The 20,978-nt window shown below is 33.5% G+C and overlaps 2 long non-coding RNA genes across 35 annotated transcripts in view; one reads left to right on the top strand and one right to left on the bottom strand.

Annotated features, from left to right (window-relative positions):
* The window catches only part of LOC141446798 (uncharacterized), a 60,756-nt gene that overhangs the window by 2,040 nt on the left and 37,738 nt on the right, over positions 1–20,978 (bottom strand). For 22 of the 34 annotated variants that reach the window (XR_012453866.1, XR_012453868.1, XR_012453872.1 and 19 more), the window contains 10 exons: positions 19,825–20,015; positions 17,045–17,134; positions 14,320–14,506; positions 13,157–13,273; positions 11,691–11,804; positions 9,995–10,185; positions 7,240–7,346; positions 2,371–2,524; positions 1,732–1,821; positions 131–328 (listed from right to left, as the gene is read on the bottom strand). This is a non-coding gene — a long non-coding RNA (uncharacterized lncRNA). The remainder of the gene's footprint in view (positions 1–130; positions 329–1,731; positions 1,822–2,370; positions 2,525–7,239; positions 7,347–9,994; positions 10,186–11,690; positions 11,805–13,156; positions 13,274–14,319; positions 14,507–17,044; positions 17,135–19,824; positions 20,016–20,978) is intronic. The other 12 variants (XR_012453874.1, XR_012453857.1, XR_012453873.1 and 9 more) reach the window with 8 other exon arrangements.
* LOC141446799 (uncharacterized) lies at positions 3,082–4,016 on the top strand. The gene is made up of 2 exons (XR_012453888.1): positions 3,082–3,421; positions 3,502–4,016. It is a non-coding gene; the product is annotated as an uncharacterized lncRNA (long non-coding RNA).

The following is a 20,978-nucleotide window of genomic DNA, read 5'->3' as shown; positions in this document are numbered from 1 at the left end:
AGTTAAGTTGTGATGAAAAACATTTTTGATAGAAACTTCTTTAAAGAAAATTAGAACTGTTCAAAAGAAAAGATTTAACTTATTTGATAAGGTTTTATTTTTAGTTAAAAATACTTAAAATATTGAATACCTTAAAACAGCTCCTGAAGATAAGAGTGATAGATACCTAGCATTTCTTATTTACCACTTCAATTTTATGTACGTAGAATGAATGCAAATCACTTCAATTTATATACTCTTCTCCTTGCAAAGAGCAGCCATCATGGGTAACTTGTAACTACGAGCTAACGAAGGGCCGAATGGATTCTCTTCTGAAGAGACGAAAGCACTGGATAAAGAGAAAAAAATAAAAATACTGTTATTGTTTATATAAGGTTATAATGTAAGTAATCAGAACAATAGTAATCACATGGGTTGAGGTAAAACAAATAAGGACAAAAAATAATTAAAATTTAAATAGAGAAAGGGCAATATTAGGATTAAAATTACAGGGCAAGAAAATGCTTTACACTAATTAAGATAAATGTTATATATTTTAATGCCCAAGGAAAAGAATACGAACTATAACGTATATGTTATGTATGTAATGCTATAATTTATTTACATAATTTGTCCAGGACTTTGTAATCAATAAAAATGATTTAAATTGCCAAAGATGTATGATTTATTGATAATTGGGTTAATTGTGAAAAATAAACATTACTTGTATGCACTTTCGTCATTTTTGAGTAAAAGAAACTTTTTTCCCATGAAATAAAATTTAAAAACATTACCTTCAAAGAAATCATAACAACGAAACCAAATTGATACGAAGTATAAAAATAAAGAATGACCAAAGTCGGTCACTCTAAGCATTCATTATATTGTAGATCACGTCTCTAACTTACATTAATTAAATAAAAAAACTGAGTCCTTAGACTTAGAACCTTAGTTCTAAAAAAAAAAAGAACTAACAAAAAGTCATCAAAACAATAGAGAAAATAACTAATTTTAGGCTAACATGAGACCCTAACAGACCAGCAAATGATAACCTTTGCGAGGTAACCATAAGAACCAGACTTGGCCAGTCAGTGGCAACACTGTGATGAGGCCCCTTTCCGCAGAATTTTTTGAGGACCCCAATGTCAGCATATTTTAGTTTCTATAACGCTGTTTCTTCATTGATTTAGAATAAATTGAGTCTACATCTTGTAATCTAAATTTACAGAAGAAAAAATTAATCAAATAAGAAACCGAATTTTACCTGGAGGCTAACATTATGTTGTTTTTATATAGTTTTCATATTAATTATGTTTAAATTATGTCCATGTAGAATTATGAATAATGTATTCTTAGACGTCATGATGAAATTTCAAGCACCCAGATGTCTCAAATTTCTTTTTTAGCCATGAAACTAAATTTTAGTTATAGGTGTAAAAAATAATTAATTATAAACTGAACAAAATTCAATAATTCACATTATTATTATTATTATTTTTTTTTAATGTTCAGTGAGTAACTTTAATAAGTATGACAAAACTAATTATACGTAGTTTTACAAATAATAGTTATGAGTGAAAGAGAAAGTATCAAAGTACTGACTGATAAAGAAGACGAAAAAAAAGCGATTGAAGCAAAATATTGGAATTGTAAAACTTACGCGCATTGTAGGTGCTACTACATTTAGCATTTGGAAAGTTATAATTACATTTTGTGTAAATTAATAAATAATATTAATGTAACAAAACTTACGAGCTGTTGTGGTTTTTGTTTTTTAATTATTATTAATCTGGCTGGAAACACACTGCTATTGCTGCCTAGAATTTTGGTTCCATTTGCCACCTATGGAGGAGAGCAAATGCGCATAAATTATAATTATTATTATGTTATTCTCCTATTTAAGTAGCTTTTTATAAACCAAAAGAGGTTCAAACAAATAAATTTTTCAATTATTTCATTCGCCATAGCGAGTCTGGTTTTTCGTAATTGGGATTCAGATTTTTAACCATCTTCAAGAAGAATAACGTACGCAAAGAAAGAAAGAAAGTTTACTAATGCTTCTTTAAGAGATAAGATTTTAACAAAAGTAACGCTAAAAATGCTTCCGATATCTGTTTTTTTGTTTAAGTAACTCCAAAACTCAAGAAGAAGATAGTCTTCTTGTACTGATTACCAAATTTCAATGAGGCCTTTTGGACTAAACTCCAACCCCATTGTCCCAATGTGTTCTGTGCTTTTTTTCAGACCTACAACTTCAATACAGTTCGAATCTGAGAGAGACACGATCAGTCCATATTTTTACCATTAAATGTGTATTATTTAAAATTTGAATAAATATTTATGTAAAAAAATTAAACAATTTTAATAATTATGAAGCATAAACACTGTTACCTTTGCCCACAATTGAAATTATTTATTCCTTTATATCTATTTACATACTTCGAATCAACTTTTCAGCATGTATCTATCATCCTGGAACGCCAGAAATCATACCAGCAAGTTAAGAAAGCATTCTCCTAAAGTGTAGTCACACCAAAAAACTGATCTGTAACAAAGGAAAAAAAAGACAAGCTGAAACAGAGAAAGAGAGAGAGGACACAGGAAGTTCTTTAAACAAAATTAACCAACAATAAAATATTAAGAAACATGCTCTGCAAATAAAGATTATTCATCAATAAAGATTAACTTTTAAACTAGTTTGTTAATAAAAATTGTTTAGTAACTAACCTTTCCAATTTTCATCTGAACATAAACTTCCCCTTGAATTAACCTGTCTCTTATTAACCTCTTATACAGGTAAGTTTATAGAAATGTCGAGTCATTCAAAGCACACACACAGATACACTCTCACTAATAGATATCATTTCAAATCGGATGTTGTAAAAGGAACAGAACTGCCTCATAGTGGGGCAGAATGATCCATCATAAAAAAAATAGGGTTAACTTACTCTGCATGACTTGTGACTTTTAATTCACCTCGTATTCATCCACAGTCCTGTCCCCAGCTGATTGTATACACAGCGTCTTGTATATAAGGCAGATGTGATATACATATCATGAATTGTTAATAGTTTAATATTACTATTATAACCCTTTCTAAAACCTTCCATATAACATCTTTTGTAAGTGTACACACACAAACAACTATAACCTACTCCTAATGTAAATCCAAAATTGGTTATCATTATTGTTTGTTAAGATTTCTTTTTTTATAATATTAAACATCTGGCGTGATATGCAAAATTATGCAGACATACAAACACAAAAAAAAAAAGTGAAAAAAATTAAACATCAGTGTTTAGCAATCAATTTTATTTACATTGCTATTTATGTACACTTCAAACAATAATTAACCTTTAATAGATGACACTTCATACTATTTGTTAAGTTCTTTTTATTGAAGTGCATCTGTTGGGGACAGCCTAATTCTTTTTTACCACAAGTAAGCGAAAGTATATTGCCAAATGTTTTGATGTACATAGGTTTTATTTTTTTTTTCACAAATGCAAAAATGATTTTCAGAAAATGAGATAAACCACAACTTATCGATCGAAATCAGTAAATCGTTCGCTAAATATTCCACTGATATTAAAAATATTCCCTAAAAGGCGAAGGCAATTCTACAAATAAAATATCAATCTTTTGTACTTTTTCGTAATAATTAGATTAACTAATAACTAATTAGATAACTAATAATGTTATTATATTAGATGTACATATATTACGTACCAGGAGGAAAAAGTTGATACCCATCTAATTTTTAATAAGGGTAAGCACTGTCTACACAGTGGTTAGAGCTTATAGACATAGAAATGTTTGAAATTTTACTTTTCAAGAAGTTTGATTCTTTTATATCTTAACCTCCGAAACCTGTAAATTTTGCCTTATTCATTTATGACAGGAAAAATAAGTTATGGAAGAATCTGTGGGAGAAATATTAATTGTGTAAATTAGAAGTGAAAATATTTCAAGCAATAATAATAATAATAATAATAAAAAACGTGTAAATGTGATTGTAATGCTGATGATATCCTACATTTATTGTGATCAATTTGTAAAATTTGTCACAGTCTACACCTTTTACCATAGAGTTAACAGAAAATATTTTCATTGCTTTTGTAATTAAATTAGTCAATACTATAACAACTTCTCATAAGTAAACTGTGCCCCTCGACATATGGTAATGAGGTTGGTTCTAGTTTATGGTAAATCTGACCTCCCTAAAGCAATGCATTAACATCGTGTCGAACTTCCTCGAGATGAAGGCACCCCATTGGCGTTCACTAAGTTTGATAAATAGCGCACAATTTCACGCTGTTTAAACAAGTGTACGCTGATGCATTCACTAATTTGCATACTCCCCTTCCTAAATATGTTTGTTATTAAACATTAATTTCGCAACGTAAATGATTTATTGTGTTTTGAATTTAGTTAATATCCGACTTTGTTTACTGTTAATATAGCATAACCACAAAGTAGAGGTTGTGGAGATAATATAGTTTTGAGGCGGGCAATAGTCTCTCCATCGTCCCTTCATTTTAGGGGTTTTTAGTTTTAGAGACTAGAAACGGATGCCTGCTACATAAATTACGAGCTGATGCGGAGGACTTAGAGGGGAATGGGCGTTAGGCCTACAATTCAGAGCGAATCCACTCTTACTTTTGCGAAAACCAGGCTAATTGCATCAAATATTTTCTCCATCAATAGAATGGGGAACCTGAAATCTATGACCACTTCAGCTTCACCCGGGTATATCAATTTCCGTCGAGAACTCAAAATCGGGAATCTACAAGTTTTCAGAATTTTCTCTCATAAGGGGAATGAGAAAGTAAAAATATACATTTTTGGAAAACAATATTTAGTTTCCACATTAAAGACACTCAGGGGATGTAATCATGTTGTAAGCTCCGAACTGGAAGGCGGGCTCTAGCCGGATTTCAGCAATAGTTTCAGCATCAGGTTGACTGGAAATGTTCTTTGGCTCTGATTGTTTCATGCCTGATTTCTTTTTACCTCCCAGATCGTCACGCACATCCGGTCAATTTAAAAGCCTTTAAGTGGGCGAGCAGTGTGTACAAACTGCAGATAAGGCTCCCCCAGCAGGTGTCCAGTCACTCTAAGGTTAGTTAAGACGTACAGATTTTTTTTTTATGGACTCTCGTGTCTCAGACGCGTCAGTGTTTTAACAATTACCTCTTACAATTTTCTTTATCTTTTTTCCCCCTCCATACTGACATTTTGTGGTGCCATAAAAGAAGGAAGTACAAATGAAGCAGACTGAAGGGAGAGGAAAGTATAAACTTTTTTCTTTTTTTTGTTGGCCACACTGCAAGTTAAATGAAGTGGAGAGGAGGAGACTGTGTGTGAGTCTGTGTAAGCCAGAGATAGCTAGACAGTTCCGGTATTAAAAAAGATTTTTTGTGGCCGACTGTCGCGTGACTGGACTATGGACCGCCACAACCCTAAATCGCCTTATGACTTCTTTCGCTTCACCACTCTAAACCTGGCACTTTAAACAAGCTAAGTCTCTCTCAAAAACACAAAATATTCTGTAGAATTTCCTTATTTGTCGATGTTGAAAACATGAAAGTCAACACTCCTATACCAGGAAAGAGGAAATATGATAAAGTCGAATTTCCGTATTCAATGTTTTATGGAAATTCATCAACATGAGCGAAACATCTGCCATACTGAAGAAGGGACAAAAACACTTCATTGGAGAAGTTTTCATTTTCTGGATCAAAGGGCATATCACAATAATCGGTGCAACGCATTAAAAATTACAATAAAAGAAAAATTTATCCAAGAAAGTAGCCGCCATTATTAAAATGCTAAAACTTCAGGCCCACCATTATTCTCCAGAAACTTGTCAGCAAGGACGGAAGGCGATGACTCGGCACTAAAAATAAATGAAATCAATTTCATAATCGAAAAGGTCATGGCCAGTGAATTCTTTTTACTGACCACCTAACAAAATAGTAAAACAATGACAATGTCGATTAACTGTCAGAATAACTCAGAGATCTGAACTACGAATTACTGGAGCGTAATTCTTTTATTAAACGCAATTTTTTTAGATCCTCTGATTTCCACCACAATCACAAATCTTCCAAGATATTTGTAGCCGGAAAATGTTTTAAATCAAATAGCGGGCGTAATTGGCATTCAAGAATCGCCTTTCACTGGGAAAGCGTTGAACATGGATGATTGAACCATGAACAGCCAAGGCCTTTTTCACTTTGTCCCTCGTATTAATGCATTTCTGAAATTATGCTAATTACATGCGCTAAACATGGAATTATGAATAAGAAAAAACTTGAAATTCCGTGCAGCTAAAGCGGCTTAAATAATCTGTTTGATAACTACAAAAAACTATTTCAACTATTGCTAGCTAGGCTGAGATCTTGAAAGAAATGCCCTGCGGCTAAGTTAAACCAAACCCGAAGAGATATCTCCTCCAGAGCTGTATGGACCAAACGATGGATGCCGGCGCAACGAGTCACGAACTTATGGTAATGTCTTTAAAACAAGAAGAAAAAAGATTCCTAACCTTAACCAGAAGGCAACTAGAATTCATCCACGAACCGCGGCCAAGTGGGCCTTCCAATCTTCCTCTGCTCTAATCGGCATTTAGTTTAAATTCAGCGCGAGATGTGCATATTTCAGTATATGTATAATAATATATACTTATTACTACTCATCTTAAACAGGTCCAGCGAGAAACCACACTGTAGGTGCAATCTCCAGTATGGTAATTTAATTCATTGAAAACCAATGTTCACACACTTTCTTTTGGATTTAGGTGGTACACTTTCTATTTTTCTCATAACACCACTGTTGGTTGGGAGCGCTATCTTGTCACACCCATCCTAATGCAGAACTACGTACTTCAAAGACCAATAAATATAGTTGATTTCATTTTTCTTGTGGCACAAGACCAGGGGTAGTGTAATGTGTATCAGAAACTAAAAATATGGAAGTCAAATTCTCTACATCAAATTAAGCTTATTTCTAGATTTCCATGGGGTCACCGAATATAGAAATAAAAATGAACTTACTGGGAGTTTTCATTTTTTAGCTACGTCGACCGTTTAAAAAACTTTTCCTTTCTTAGAACGCTATTTCTACAGAAAATTGGGAATAAAAATTATTGATATTTTTTTTGTAAATGTTAGCGGCAGACTATGAACACTCCTGCCATTTTATCTAATGCCTCAGTTACTTTATAAAATTTAACTAATTGCGTAAAATGCTACTTACAATGTTTATTATTCAATAAAACATCATCAGTGACTCTACAGCCGATCTATGGCGGCGGCCTTGGTCTCCTCCATCAAAAGGTTTTTACCTGCTTTCTCTCGTTTATCCTGGAAAAATGTTTCAAATAAATGTTCTAGACTAAAATGTGTACAATAAGTATAAAAGTTTAAATAAAAGTGTCGATGCTGTTAAAATGGAAGTAATGGATGAAAAGATGTTAAAATTCCTAGTAAGGACCAAATTAAAATTTGAAGGTTCTCATCTTTCTGCGATCTTTTTTTTCAGTTTTTGAGAAAATTTATAAACACCCACACACTTTATTTCAAATATTAAATTTTTTGAGACCTCAAAATGGAGATTTACGGTGAAAGCTTAAATTTCTAAAATTTGGCACGATTGCTATACTTTCCTTAAGCTTAGTAAGAGAAAGTAAAAATATTTTTTTTTTGTAGAGGTGGTAGACTTTACGAGTGATGTAGGCTAGTTAACTATTGGCAAGATAGTTAGAGGTGAGCGACAGATTAGTGTGGTGGGTACCAAGGGTGGTGTCAGTGAATGAAGGTAGGCGCAGATCGATAGATACCTGAGTGGACCCTCATTGCAACTTACCTGGCCACTATCAGGAGAACACCTGTTACCAGGAGCTATCCAACACGGAACACCTACATTTCCGTACACCTCTTTAATCGTACTCATTTTAGTTGTAACTCTAATTCCTGATAGATCAATTCCTTTTTATTACAATTAAATAATTTGTTTAGTTAGTTTTTATAACTTCCACTATATCTAATATTCTCTATAATAAATATAATCCCAGCTGTCCAGAAGTATTTTGCATAAAAAGAAAAACTGTTAGGGTAACTTGCTAGCTAGTAGAAAGGGGATAGAGAAGTGCATTTGTGAGATTAAATGAGTGTGAAGTTGAAATTAAAAAGGGTGGTACTTAGGAGAGACGGAGGGCTGGTGTAAGTACATCTCACTGTGCTCGTTAAGGGTTGTTCATTACACTGTAAACAACTGTCACTGCCCTTCCCTGTAAATAATTAAAAGTAGTTTTTTTTCTTTTTTGCTTCCTTTACTAGACAAAGAAAGGAAGTAACTACCTGTTGCAATCATACCAAATTTGCGTAATTCAACTACTGACCGGAAATATCGGTTTTAAGTTCCCCTGAGTTTGCAAAAGTGTTCTTTTTTTTTTTTTTTAGAAAATGGCGAATGAGTTAAGTGTTGATATTATTTAGTGTAGAGGGCACTTCTTCCATAAATGTGGCTGTACTAATATTTTCATTTGAACACCTGTAAATACTCAACTACTGACAATAGTAATCCCACAATGGAATCCGAGAAAGAGATTCTAGCATAAGATAAAATCAATTTACAATAAAAGATTTTTACCATCTTTCTATCTTCACATAATACTAAGTGTCTAAGCCTCCTTAAATAATGCCATTTTTAGTACTCTTACTCTAAGGCAAAAGAAGGTATTTCAATGTGTATGTTTGCTATTTTATTATTTTATCGGAAATTACCGTTTTTAAGGATCCTGAGTACGCGTTTTTTTTTTTTTTTTTTTTTTTTTTTTTTTTTTTTTTTTTTTTTAATTGGTCTCTATTTACCAGAATCCATCGTGACCCAAAAATAATTTTTAATTTTTCGGGATCAAATTTCTGTTTAACTAACGTACGGTTACAAATATTATAGTTTTCGTAAAAATTAAATGTGATTTAAGTGTTCGGGGTTTGAAGAAAATTTGTTAGAACCTTCAGATTTAGAAGTATGTATAAGACAAAAACTCGTGTGAAAACATCATGTTTATTTCTCGTACAATACTTTGTAAGATATAAAATCGTGTTTAATTTTTGAGCTCCCTAAAATAATTTCCATTTTGAGCCCAAAAAAGGTTTGTTTTTTTATTTTATTAATTTTTTTACAAACTGTGTGTGTGTGTGTGTGTGTGTAACTTGTAAGTTAACGGGTTTATAATGATCAACTATTATGTATATTGAAAGTTTAATCCTAACTTTTTTTCAGTTTAACTTTTGCCAAGTCTTAGGAACATCTCTGTTTGCGTATTATGCGAGGGTTAGAGATGTCAGTACTTTGTTACTAATAGACTAGGAAGATCGCTTTGAACGGCCAAAGCTTCCTGAAGAAGAGGCTAATCCAGTTTTCACGAATCAGAGACTCTTAGACATACCTGGCACATACCCCAGACGTCTCTAAGAAATTTTTTCGTGCAAGGTGTATAACTCGAAAAATGCTCCAAAAATCGGTGAGATCACTAAGCTTAGTTAGCTACATGAGTCGGTAACGTAGGAATTAAAAAATTTAACGAGTTTTTCAATTGGTTTATGAGAAAATAGTGAAAAATAAACAAACAAACCAAGAATTTTTACATTTTCATAGATTGAAGCGATTTTTTGTAGCCATTTTCGCGGTTTATTCCAGGTAAATTGATTGGTGGGCCACTTTTCCATGGTCTAATTATCCATTTGGATCAAATGCAGTGCAGGAGTTAATTGGGGCTAAATCGCTTCTCCAGTGCACTTCTTATTTAACAGTTTTTTTCACAACAGTTATTTCATAAATATCTCCAATGATTTTTTTGAATCTTCCTGTTACACTTTTTTTAAGTAGAATCTATTTATAATTAGCACTTCCTGTAAAATCTATCGCAAAGGTCGGATATCCAAACTATCATCACCTTGCAACACTTCTCTAACATATTAAACTAATTATAACCCTGAGAGCTTACCCCTTAGTGGACCAATATGGCACCCTCTTCCTCTTTGTACGACCATCTGGTGCCTTGCCTTACTTCTGACCATTCTCTAGATACTATGTTCATCTCGGATTTCCATGTAAATATTTCATCTCCCTGCCTTCATCATCACATATTCATATTCTTTCCTTTACATTTTTTTTTTGTGTGTGTGCCGCTAGTGCCTGTAAAAAGGAAAGTCTCAATTATGCGCGTGTTAACTTAGTCGGTCCAGATAAGATCTTAAAACTTTTATCGGCCTAAGATCTTCTCAGGTTACACCTTATCCACCTTTAGTCATACGTTCTTCCAGCTTTCACGACTTGTTATACGTCACCATTTTTTTTATCCTTCCTTTCGCACTCGATGCGTTTGAACTAAAAAGTGTTATTCGATACGAAGGAAAAGAGAACAGAACAATCCATTGAGTTTATTTTTCCTTTGAGGTAGTCAAAGTAAAATAAAAATTTAGTATGTAGACTCACATGACTTTTTCTTACTACAAACATTTGTTTAACACTTATTTTAACTTGGAATATTTACTACATCTTAAATGGTTTCAAATAGAGGTTCACTGTAATAGAATGCTTTTGAGGGAAGCGTGAGATCCGTTAACCAGTAAGTTGGTACCCACCGCCGATGCTCTCAAGAAGGTTCTTCCTATCTCGAAAGTGCCACGTCATGAATTGTACTGCATTTATCATTTATTTAGTCAGAATTAAATGTGTTGGATTTAATAAGTTCTCAGATCAAGATGGTTAAATGTTTGGCTAAAATTTCGAGTTTGGATAAAAGTCTTTATCTTTATAAGACTTTTGTGATTTTTTTTTTCTTAATATAAGCTTCGTACTAAGCACACATAGATTTATAATTTTTTATTTGATAATTTTTCTATTTTTGGGCACTTAGTTGAGGTGGAACTTCGAGAAGCTTTCCAGTCGGTCAGTGAGATAATACGATTTTACAAAAACTGTTGGTTAAGAACCTTGTGTTAGAAGAGCAGCAAAAACCAGTGTGTGTGTTCATGCCAGGCCTTAAGAGCACTGGAAGTCACGCTAACCTTTAAGCAATTTTTAACTGAAGCCATCTAATATTTAGTAAGTTTCCGAAATTGGAAATATGGGAAATTTTTGCAAGAGAACGTGTTGTGGAGTATTCACATTAAAATACAATATTATTTTCGGGGCTACTCCACTTCAACTAAGTGAGAATACAATCTGACTTTTTTTTTTGAAGAGTTATTAAAATCTTCATTGACTTGAGATAGTTGCAGCCTTGGAGCTTCACGAGTCCAGTCACACATGGTTTATATTCACATCAGCTTTATTTATAAAACGATGGTGGGTTAAAGACGGTCATTAAAAGAAAAAAAAGAGGAGAAAACGTGAAGTATGAAGTTAAGTTGAAGCAACAGGAGAAATGAAAGAGAGACTGCACGAAGTTGGCCGACAGTGGAAGAAAGCAAGCAGTCCAGAAGAAGAAGAGGGTGGACGTTGCAGAGCCACGCGCCTCAACTCTTGTACACTTCCCACGCTTGGGGTAAAATACCGACAGACAGACAAAGATCTCTGGGGTCCCTCTCTGTCTGTGTTATGGCCAGCACGCTTCTCCTCTTTCCTTAACCTTTTGTACCGCTGAAGAAGTAGTGGAGGAGCAGAGGCAGAGGAAGAAGAAGAAGAAGATATAGTACCTCAGCCGGGCGGCCTCACGAGCTACACTCCTTCACAGCTTCCATATCTCTGATCAGTATCCCACCACCGACACCAACTAGTCCAGCAGTCGTACCAGCCTACACTCGTTAACTCTGTAAAAACAGTATGTGCGTATTGTATATAAATATCCCATCTCTCACACTACACTCAACCAACTATGGGATAACTAAGGCTGTGGAAAACAAAACACGTCAAAACTTACAAGTTGTGGAGTATATATATATATAAAGAAAAATAAAATAAAGGTTATAGGTGAAGGTTATGCAACTCTTACTCTATCTAGTAAAAAGTACAGAGATAATTAACTGGATTTTTCTAAGGCAGTTTTTACCAGTTGAGATCAGTCAGTAATTACGTTTTTTTTTTCTGTTTAAATTTTTCTTCAAGTAATAATTAAATCACAAGTGTATCTAGCAAACTGAAAAGAATGTTTGGTTTGAATTGCTCGTTACAAGAACTTAAACAGCCAAAGAATGGTAGTATGTGGAGAAAATAAAGCTTTCAACAGGAGATTCCTGAGAGACTTTTGATTACGATATACTGGAATATTTGAGTTTAAGAGATAACCTTCTGGCCACTCGCATTTCTCTATTTTTATTAAACGCACAACATTCTACGACGTTGTGGTATTAAATAAAATGCGAGAAAATACGTAGGAGGGAATCAAAGAAGTACTGAGGATTCAAATCTAATAAATCTGGTTCATAATAATTTGTCAGGCTCAACAACGGATAAAGAAAAACTTCCATTGTAAAACTGTTTATGCGAGCGCTACTGGACATTGCTTCAATTCCCAGGAGCTTCTGATGAAGGGCACTAATAGTAACCGAAATGTTCGGCACCAATAACAAGGTGTTTTATAATGAAGACTTTCTCTGACTGTGGCCGAACATTTCTTTATTTCTATTTAGGGTTAACATGAAAACGATCTTAATTTTTTTTTTCTAAATAATTAATGAAAGTAAAAAAAATAATTGCAGGAAGCGAAATTTTATATTTAGATTGGAACTAGCAAGGGAACCTGATTATAGATGCATACAGAATTGTACTAACCACTCACCGTAGCCTATATCCTTTACTTTTCCAGGCACAAGGGTACTCCTGGGAGAAAGGTTTGGCAGACCATTTTATAATATACGGTTTTTTACCCTACATAATAATAAAGGAGTGTAAAATAAAAGTGTGGCCAAAATTTTAAGTTTGTAGAAAATTCCAAAACCGTTTACGAAGAGACTTTTCACTTTTTTGAGATTTTTTTCTTTTTCCGAAAATGCCTTAATGATTTTTCTTTAAAAGTATAGATTGATCTAAAGTATTAATTTGAACAATTTCATATTAATCCATTTTCCTGTACCACGAATTCCGAAAGCAAAAAAAAAACACCTTTATATGTATATTTTAAAACATGTAAGTTAATCAAAAATGCACATTGCAAAAAACTAACCAAGATTCAAAACATTGCCAATAAGCTTCTGTGTTCTACGCCAATTTGAAATCCCTTTCCAGAGACTATATCTGATCTTCACCAGAAATATATGGTCAGGACTTAGACCTCAGTAACCTGAAATAAATATAACAATCAAAGGTGAGTTGCAGAGAGTTATAAAACTTAGAATGTTATAGATGTAGTACGCTGAGGTACATATTTTCGTGATATAATTAGGATTGGTAATAAATATATTCTTTTAATATGTCCATTTACATTAACAAGTCCTGAATACCAAAAAAAGATCCACGTCTAAAGGGGCAATATTGTAGCCAAAGCATGGCTGTATTTTTACTGTTAGCATTAACTATTTATATTTTTTATAAAACCTTTTTCCTCCTTTTACTCGCCTCTTATTATTAAATTATTGCTTAGCATTTAATAGTACTTCTTAAGGAATTCCAAAGTTGTCTTGTCATTGTGGAGCAGGTGATCACTGCGCTGCACTAAGGATGATCACGTAAAGTAGTCACGCGCTGAACTCTTCTCTACTGTTGAAGGAATTTTAAATATTCTACAACGTTCCATCTATGATGACAACAGTGAGTTCCATTGTGACCATGATTTATCTAGCAGTATTGTACCTTTTTTTTCTTAGTTCAAGGACGGTGCACAGTGGAAGGAAGCCAAAGGGAGATAGAAAATAACAACTCTTGTTTCTCACTGTTTTATAAAGGAGATTAATTGTTGAAAATACTCGAAACATCTATTCGATTATTATTAAAAGAAGAAAGGCCTCATGCCTCACCTAAAAAATTAAGTTACATTTTATTTTTCAGGAAATTACATTTCAGGGGGAAGACTACCCTTAAAAATGTCATTTCACTGAATCGTGAAACGACTACTAACTCAGTGATACTTGTGGGAATTAAAATTGCAAATGAAGAATTTCTTTGCCAGATAGAGGAGTGCCGGGAGATGACACGATTCCTCTCTAAGGGGCTCTGGAGGGGGACTGCACGATCTCTCTCTTAAGTTCTTTTACATAATAAACTTATAATTAAGCCAAATGACATTTAATACAAACTCTATATTAAAAGCATTCCCTGGATCTCAGAATTTTAGTCAAACATGTTCGCAACAGTTTCTTTTTTTGTATCCTATATAGGATATCCACCAACCTTGTTCTTGTTGTAAACTTTTCACAGCCGTCAAGAAGAATTGGCTTGTGTGCGTGATTGGTGACGCAATTTGGTTGTGATTCTACGTGAAGCCACGCGAGTTTTTTTTTCTTTCACCTGTTCTTCTCGCTTCTTATTCTCTTTGTCTTGATTTCCAATAAGTAACATCTCTTCGAAGGGACATCTGCTACGAATCAGTGAAATATAAGATTATCAACACCTTGATATAACCTGTATAATCCAATTGTAATGATTGTACACAAAGAAAGTGAGGAGGTGGTTGCTGTCCAAATCATAAATGTGATCATATAGCACACAGCAGCGCAAGGTTTCAACAAAAAAAGAGGACGACCAAAGCTAGTTGGGTGATATAGCTGCTGATGGTACAATACGTGCTAGTATTGTATAGAAAAGTTACGCTAAGAGACGTACAGTCACCCAGTGGCTTGTAATAACCAAGAGAGAGTCTTAGAAGAGTTGGTCAGTCACGTCGCTAGGATCACGTGCCTCGGTTCCCACGGGCGTCACGCTTCTTTACCATCCCACAGACAGTTTCACTAGTGGAGCTCCCTCACTCTGCACCAAACACACAATGGCAGACACTGGCTTGCCTAATTGGACCCAGTACTCCCCTGTGTGGAAGGCGCACTTTGGGCGCTTGGTCCACCCCCGCTGATTCCATATCTAGCAAACCACTTTGCCATCACTCTCCTAACTACTACTACTAAAACTTGTGTCTCTTATCACATAGTTCTTCCTTCCCTCCTGGTTTACCGCACGTTTAATTCTGGAGAAGTACGTGCAAAGATAACCAACTTAGTCAAGGAGGACTGGTGGTTGGTGGTACACCATGGACCTCTCTCTCTTTCTGTGATTCCCTTATTCTCTCTAACACTTCTGTGGCTACTTTTATTCCAGTATCCCATTTCCCACCGCACTATACTGAACCACTTTTGAATTCCTTTTAGTGTTTTCTACTTCGTGACTTTATCATTTATTGCAGTAAATCCTGAACCGCGTCCTCGTTCGGAAGTAAAAAAATCTAATGTGAACACGGATACGACTTTTCTCTTACTGCAGTTCTCCATTTGCTTACTCAAAGGAACAATATTACTTACACCTGATAATATTCAAACTAATTCTCGGAGGAAATTGATTCTATGAAAACTTTTGATCTACAAACGAAATTTAGAGAAAACGAGAGGAGGCATATCGAGAAAATCTCAGAAAAATGTACGTACTTTACAGTAGGGTGATTCTAACGGTCCTGGAATTTTCTACAAACTGACTAGCAATCATGGATTGTCTCTCTTCCTCAGATATATTTCAAACTCAGGAATCTCAAAACATGAATTTCTGTATTTTAAATACTGATGCGAGCGCAATACTTCCTCCTTATAAGCGTAAAGAGAATGCACAAAATCAAGAACTTGTGCGAGAGAGAGAAAGATGAAGAGGCTATTAAGAGCGCAATAATTAGAACGTCACTCATTAATCCATTACTTTGTTCAACCAATCAGAATCCGAAAACAAAAATCATCTTAACTGTTCATAACTAACAATTAAAGTTTAACATATTATTACCTACACGAATAGACGCACACATCTGAGAGAATTTGAGACCAAGAAAAAAATTAAGTCACAATTTCGAATTTGATTTCTTGGTTCGCTGGTCTACAATTTCTTTGACAACCCTCTCATATTAATTACTGAAACTCCTGGCATGTAAGATTTAAATAATTAATTAATGGGTTTTTAAACACAAATATTATAAATATAAATAGGTTGTTCGCCAATGATGTAGGGGCGTAGAAAGGCGGACTCCCTCTCCTGGAGGTAGAGCAGACCTCCCAGATAGAATTCAAATCATCTACATAATGTAGCTAGAACACTGTGTAGTTTTATAAAGCAACACAACAACATCGCCCGCTGTTCGTCCAAGATTGGCGCAAATGTATTTTTTGTTTCCGTTTCTACAACTATTATGGTCGTCCTGATTTCACTTGATCAACAACCTGGTTTTGAATCGCACACGATTTTCTCTGACAGTGAACTCTCAAAGGATCAAACTTCGAAATTTTTGGAAAGATATTTATTGCACTAAAATTCCACATTTTGCCATTCAGCACTCTGAAATGACACTAGAGGAGCGGAAAACCTCATCCTCAGAACTGTCATAAAACGAATTTTCCTAGAAATAATGGAACTACAATAAAAGTCAGAAATCTCAAAAAACTGAAAAAATCAACTCAATAGTATTTCTAATTGATAGATTTTGAAGTAAACTAAATTTAACGACTCCCTACATCAAATTTACAGACAGAAAACAAAAGAACGTATGACAGTCACACACACACAGAGCAACCGGCGTTGGTCAAAGATTGGGGGCTCAGCAATTTTGGGTACAAATCACAGTAAGCACAGACTGGACAGCATTAGAAACTACAGGGAGCATTCAGGAACAGATAAGAAATCAAGAGTACATCTGAGAAGAATGTTGAGATTAGATTTTGTTCTACACGATCTCACATGTAGATTTGCAGGGTAATGAAGCTGCAGACATCTCGGATAAACAAGTTTCTCCAGATTTAAATTTAGAGAAGTCAAATCGCACGATTACCAAATCACACAATCTATTGAGGGAAGTTTGTCTAGCTGGCTAACTTAATCTTTGAACTTTATCTACGATATTATTTTTGTAATAATAACGAAAACAGATTCTTACCATGGACATCTTTAATCTTTTAACAACGTCCTCTGAAGCTCTGTATTCTTCAACTTGTTCTTGTATTGCTTGAGAACGGTAAGAAATGGCCTGTAATAATAAATAAAAATATATTATTTGCCAAATAAATAACATTACAAAGAAATTAAGAGAACCAACCAACTTACATCCTTTTTGATAAAAAGAAAAAGTTCTCTGTATTAACAGGTTGAAGTTCACAAAATTTGTATTTAAGTAAAATTTAAATTAGATAAGGAAAGTTTTGCAAAATGTCCGTTTTGAGGTCTCTAAAGTCCATAAATTTTCAGAAAACTGTTTGTATGTGAGTTCTTTTTTCTTTTTTTTTAATCCATCAAGCATAAGTTCCATTTTCCACCAATTTCTCTCAAAAATTGATCTAATTTTCTTTAAATATCGCATACTTAGAAACACTCTTGGGTTTCTTCAACATTTACTTGAAAAAGTTTTCCAAGAAAGGGGTTTTTCTGCAGGTATTAAACCAGAAAAGCTACTTTACATCTATTATTTTACTCTTTTGAGTTTTGATAGATTTTTCATTTGCATTGACCCAAATTGAAACAGTTCTCCAAAATCTTCGATTAATGGCTTAATTAACTAAATTTAAAGTGATATTACTGTAATGTACCTATCATTTCCACAATCTTAAGCAAGATTAAATGAGTTGTTAAAATCCAGAGTTCGAAGAAATTATTCAGCGGGCAGGGAGCTGTACATAGTTTTAGTTAAAACCAAGAGACCTAGTTCGGAAGTAAAAACCATTTCCTACAGAGAACCTCAAAAAATATGTATTTATAGTGAAAGCTCAGATTCGAAAATCTGAACGATCCTAATATTTCTTCTAATGAAAAGAAAGTATTTCAACGATTTTCTTTATATACTAAAATAGTAATAAATACTAGGTGTTATTGTTAACTGTGATTACAAGATTAAAGTTCATGGGGTGTTCACATAATATTAAGCCGATGGTATAAGCAAAAAGAAAAAACCTAAAACACAAATTTTTTACTGAAACTTTCGAAAGTTATGGGCATAAAATACGAGACAAATCCCTTAATTAAAGCAAAAAAATGAAAGAAAATTACTTCTTATTTGTTAAGGAACGCAACGAATAGACATAGCGTGGGGCAGTGCCCGCATAAAACATTAATATGATAAATTTAATAGAGGGAGTTAACGGAACAATAAAGAAAGATATCATCAATTGAGTCTACAAGGGGATGAACACACCACTGCAGCGCTAACATCAGTGAAGTGGAGGAAATTAAGAGAAATGAATGGAGATCTAGCAGTAACCCTACTGGTACAAAAAAATATAACCGGAACCAAGAAAACCAAAAAAAACTAAACAAGCTCTCCAATGCTAGAACATATGTGCACCTATAAAACTGATTACAGCGCTTACACTAAACGATAACTGCATAAAAATACCCGTAAACAGTGTTTACCCTTAGCATGTATCAATAGCAGTAAAATCAATATGCTAGAACTTTGTTAATTTGGTGAAATCGACAAGAAATACCACCAGATTGCGTGCAAGAGTAGCGGCAGTAGAGAAGTCCTAGTTTTATTTTTTATGTCTAAACAATGATCCAACTGGCTGAGTCCCCCACCCCCTACAATGTAGGAAATTCCCCCTTTTATTCTCCTTTATCCTCTTCCTGCTCTATTAGTCTTGATTTTAAATATTCCACACAGAGAGTTCCATAGTTCTAGTTTGTAAGTCCACATAGGTTTGAGGATAGTATTGTATATTAAGCGTTTCGAGTTCTATGGGCAATTTGTAGCGTAGTCCAAGTAGTCTGTATAGTAGTTTCGCACGTTTTGTCTTTTAAGACTAGTGTGTGGGTCCAACGGAGTTTTTTGTCTATGAAGAGCCCATTATTCCTGCAATAATTTCAAATTTTCTGCACAGTGTTTTACACTTGAAATAAAAATTTTGAGATTCCGCAGTTCTGCTAATTATATTTGAAACATTTTTCCTCCTTAAAGAGAGTTAAAAGAGTGGGTAAACTTAAGCTCTAGACTAAAGTGCCGTTTACTGCACGGTTTCGAATATGTAATAGTCATAGATTTTTAGTTATCACAAAACCATCACATATTCAGCCCGAAATCTTAACTTAGCTTTAAATCACATTATTAATGGTTGACCAGCAAAAAAAATTAACCAAAATAGAAAAAAAAAATGAAACATTAGCTTGAGTGTTTGAAGAAGTTATACTTCATTCATTACTATCAGTGCTCCTCATCCCTAAGTTATTTGGAAGATAAAAAATTAAAAGTCATGTTTGCGTAGCGAACGGTTAACTTTTCAGAACCTAGATTTACTTTTTACAATATTTATTTTGCATAATAATTAGTGTAAACATCCTCTCAATCAAAGCACCATTTTCGGTGCACAAACTACCCAAACTAACACGGCAGCTTCGTAAACCTTTCAGTATTAAGTATTGTTTCAAGAAAAACATTTAAAAAGAAATTCACACGGTAGAAGACATTAAGTAGTAGCGTATTAAATAGGTTTGTTCGTTTTAAGAGAAGTGAATTTTTACACAAGCGTTGTGGATATAAATTGTTCTTTAAATATCAATAAAAACAGAACGAGTGTGATAAGTATGTAAATAAAGTAGATATAATAAATCCAAAGACAATAATTACTATTTATAATGGGAGTGAGGGGATAAAATGTTTTTAGTTTTTTTTAAAAAAAAAGAAAGATTAAATAAACATGCACAAAAGTTAGCTAATAACAGCTTACTCACTTGCAAGATCTTAGATAACAATTTAGACTTGCAGATTGTGAAGGTGGAAAGAAATATTTGCCAAGTAGTTAGCTTATCACTTTAGTTATTATTTTAGTTCCAATCTTCAGATCTTCATACCTTTTTTTGGACAACAAAAACAAACACTGGCATTAACACTTCTGTGAGAAACTCCTTCCACATAACCTGCACTAAAAAGAAAATAAAACTTCTTGATTTTGTCTATTGCATTATGGGAAATTTTAATGAATTCAAATCTCAGATTCCAAGATTATTAAAAATTTATTTACAAATGCACATGAATAGGTAGTTAAGGTTTTGCATGCTGCTTATTTGCACTCAACTAAAAGATTAAATATATTGCTAGTAGAAATCGTTGTAGCATTTAAATAAAAAATAATCCAAAAAAACATAGGTAGAAAGGTGTTTGAATGTTTAAACTTTTTTGTTCATATAATAACCTAAAGTTCTTTTACTAGAGTTAACAATAATATATTGCCTAGGGCACTAATAATCATCGCAGTTGATGAAAAAATAACGGCTACATGAGAGTCAATGTTTAAATTTATCACCATATTAAGATTTCTAGTGAAACACTACAGCAACAACAAATTGGTATTGAAAAAAAGGACAAATAGAAACTGTTTTAAACAAGATGTTTTCAGCAATAGATCGAATTGATTAGCTCACAACGAATTTCTTGAACCTACATCGATACAAATCTTTCTGTTGTATCTTAAGTGTTTGATCTGTCTTGGCGTCACACTGGGAAACATTTCCAATTCATTTATTAACGATTTTTTTAAAATGATTCTGCATACACATCCATGTTCTTTTTGGGCATACGCTATTGCTTTCCATTTATTTCCAAATTGAATTACCTCCTAGAAATGAGTGTAACTTAATCTTAATAATATATGTCAAAATTGCCTCTTTCTGAGTGTAGTTTAAAACGGATTTATATTTATATATAAAGGACCACTTATGTACTTTACAGTTTTATCATTAATGTACTGTTCAAGTATGATAAAGTAGAATTTCGAGATTGAAGAAAATTCCTTAAACTCTTTAAGTAAGAATTAAGTATTATTTAAATAAGCATAGTTTGCGAGAAAATTTACGAGTTAGAACTTAAGAATAGCAGTAAAAAGTCA

The sequence above is a fragment of the Rhodnius prolixus genome, unplaced genomic scaffold, assembly GCF_049639745.1.
Source record: "Rhodnius prolixus isolate KJV_2025 unplaced genomic scaffold, Rpr scaffold_7, whole genome shotgun sequence".
Lineage (NCBI taxonomy): Eukaryota > Metazoa > Arthropoda > Insecta > Hemiptera > Reduviidae > Rhodnius > Rhodnius prolixus.
The sequence above is the reverse complement of the archived record's forward strand: the minus strand, read 5'-3'. Positions and strand labels throughout refer to the sequence as shown.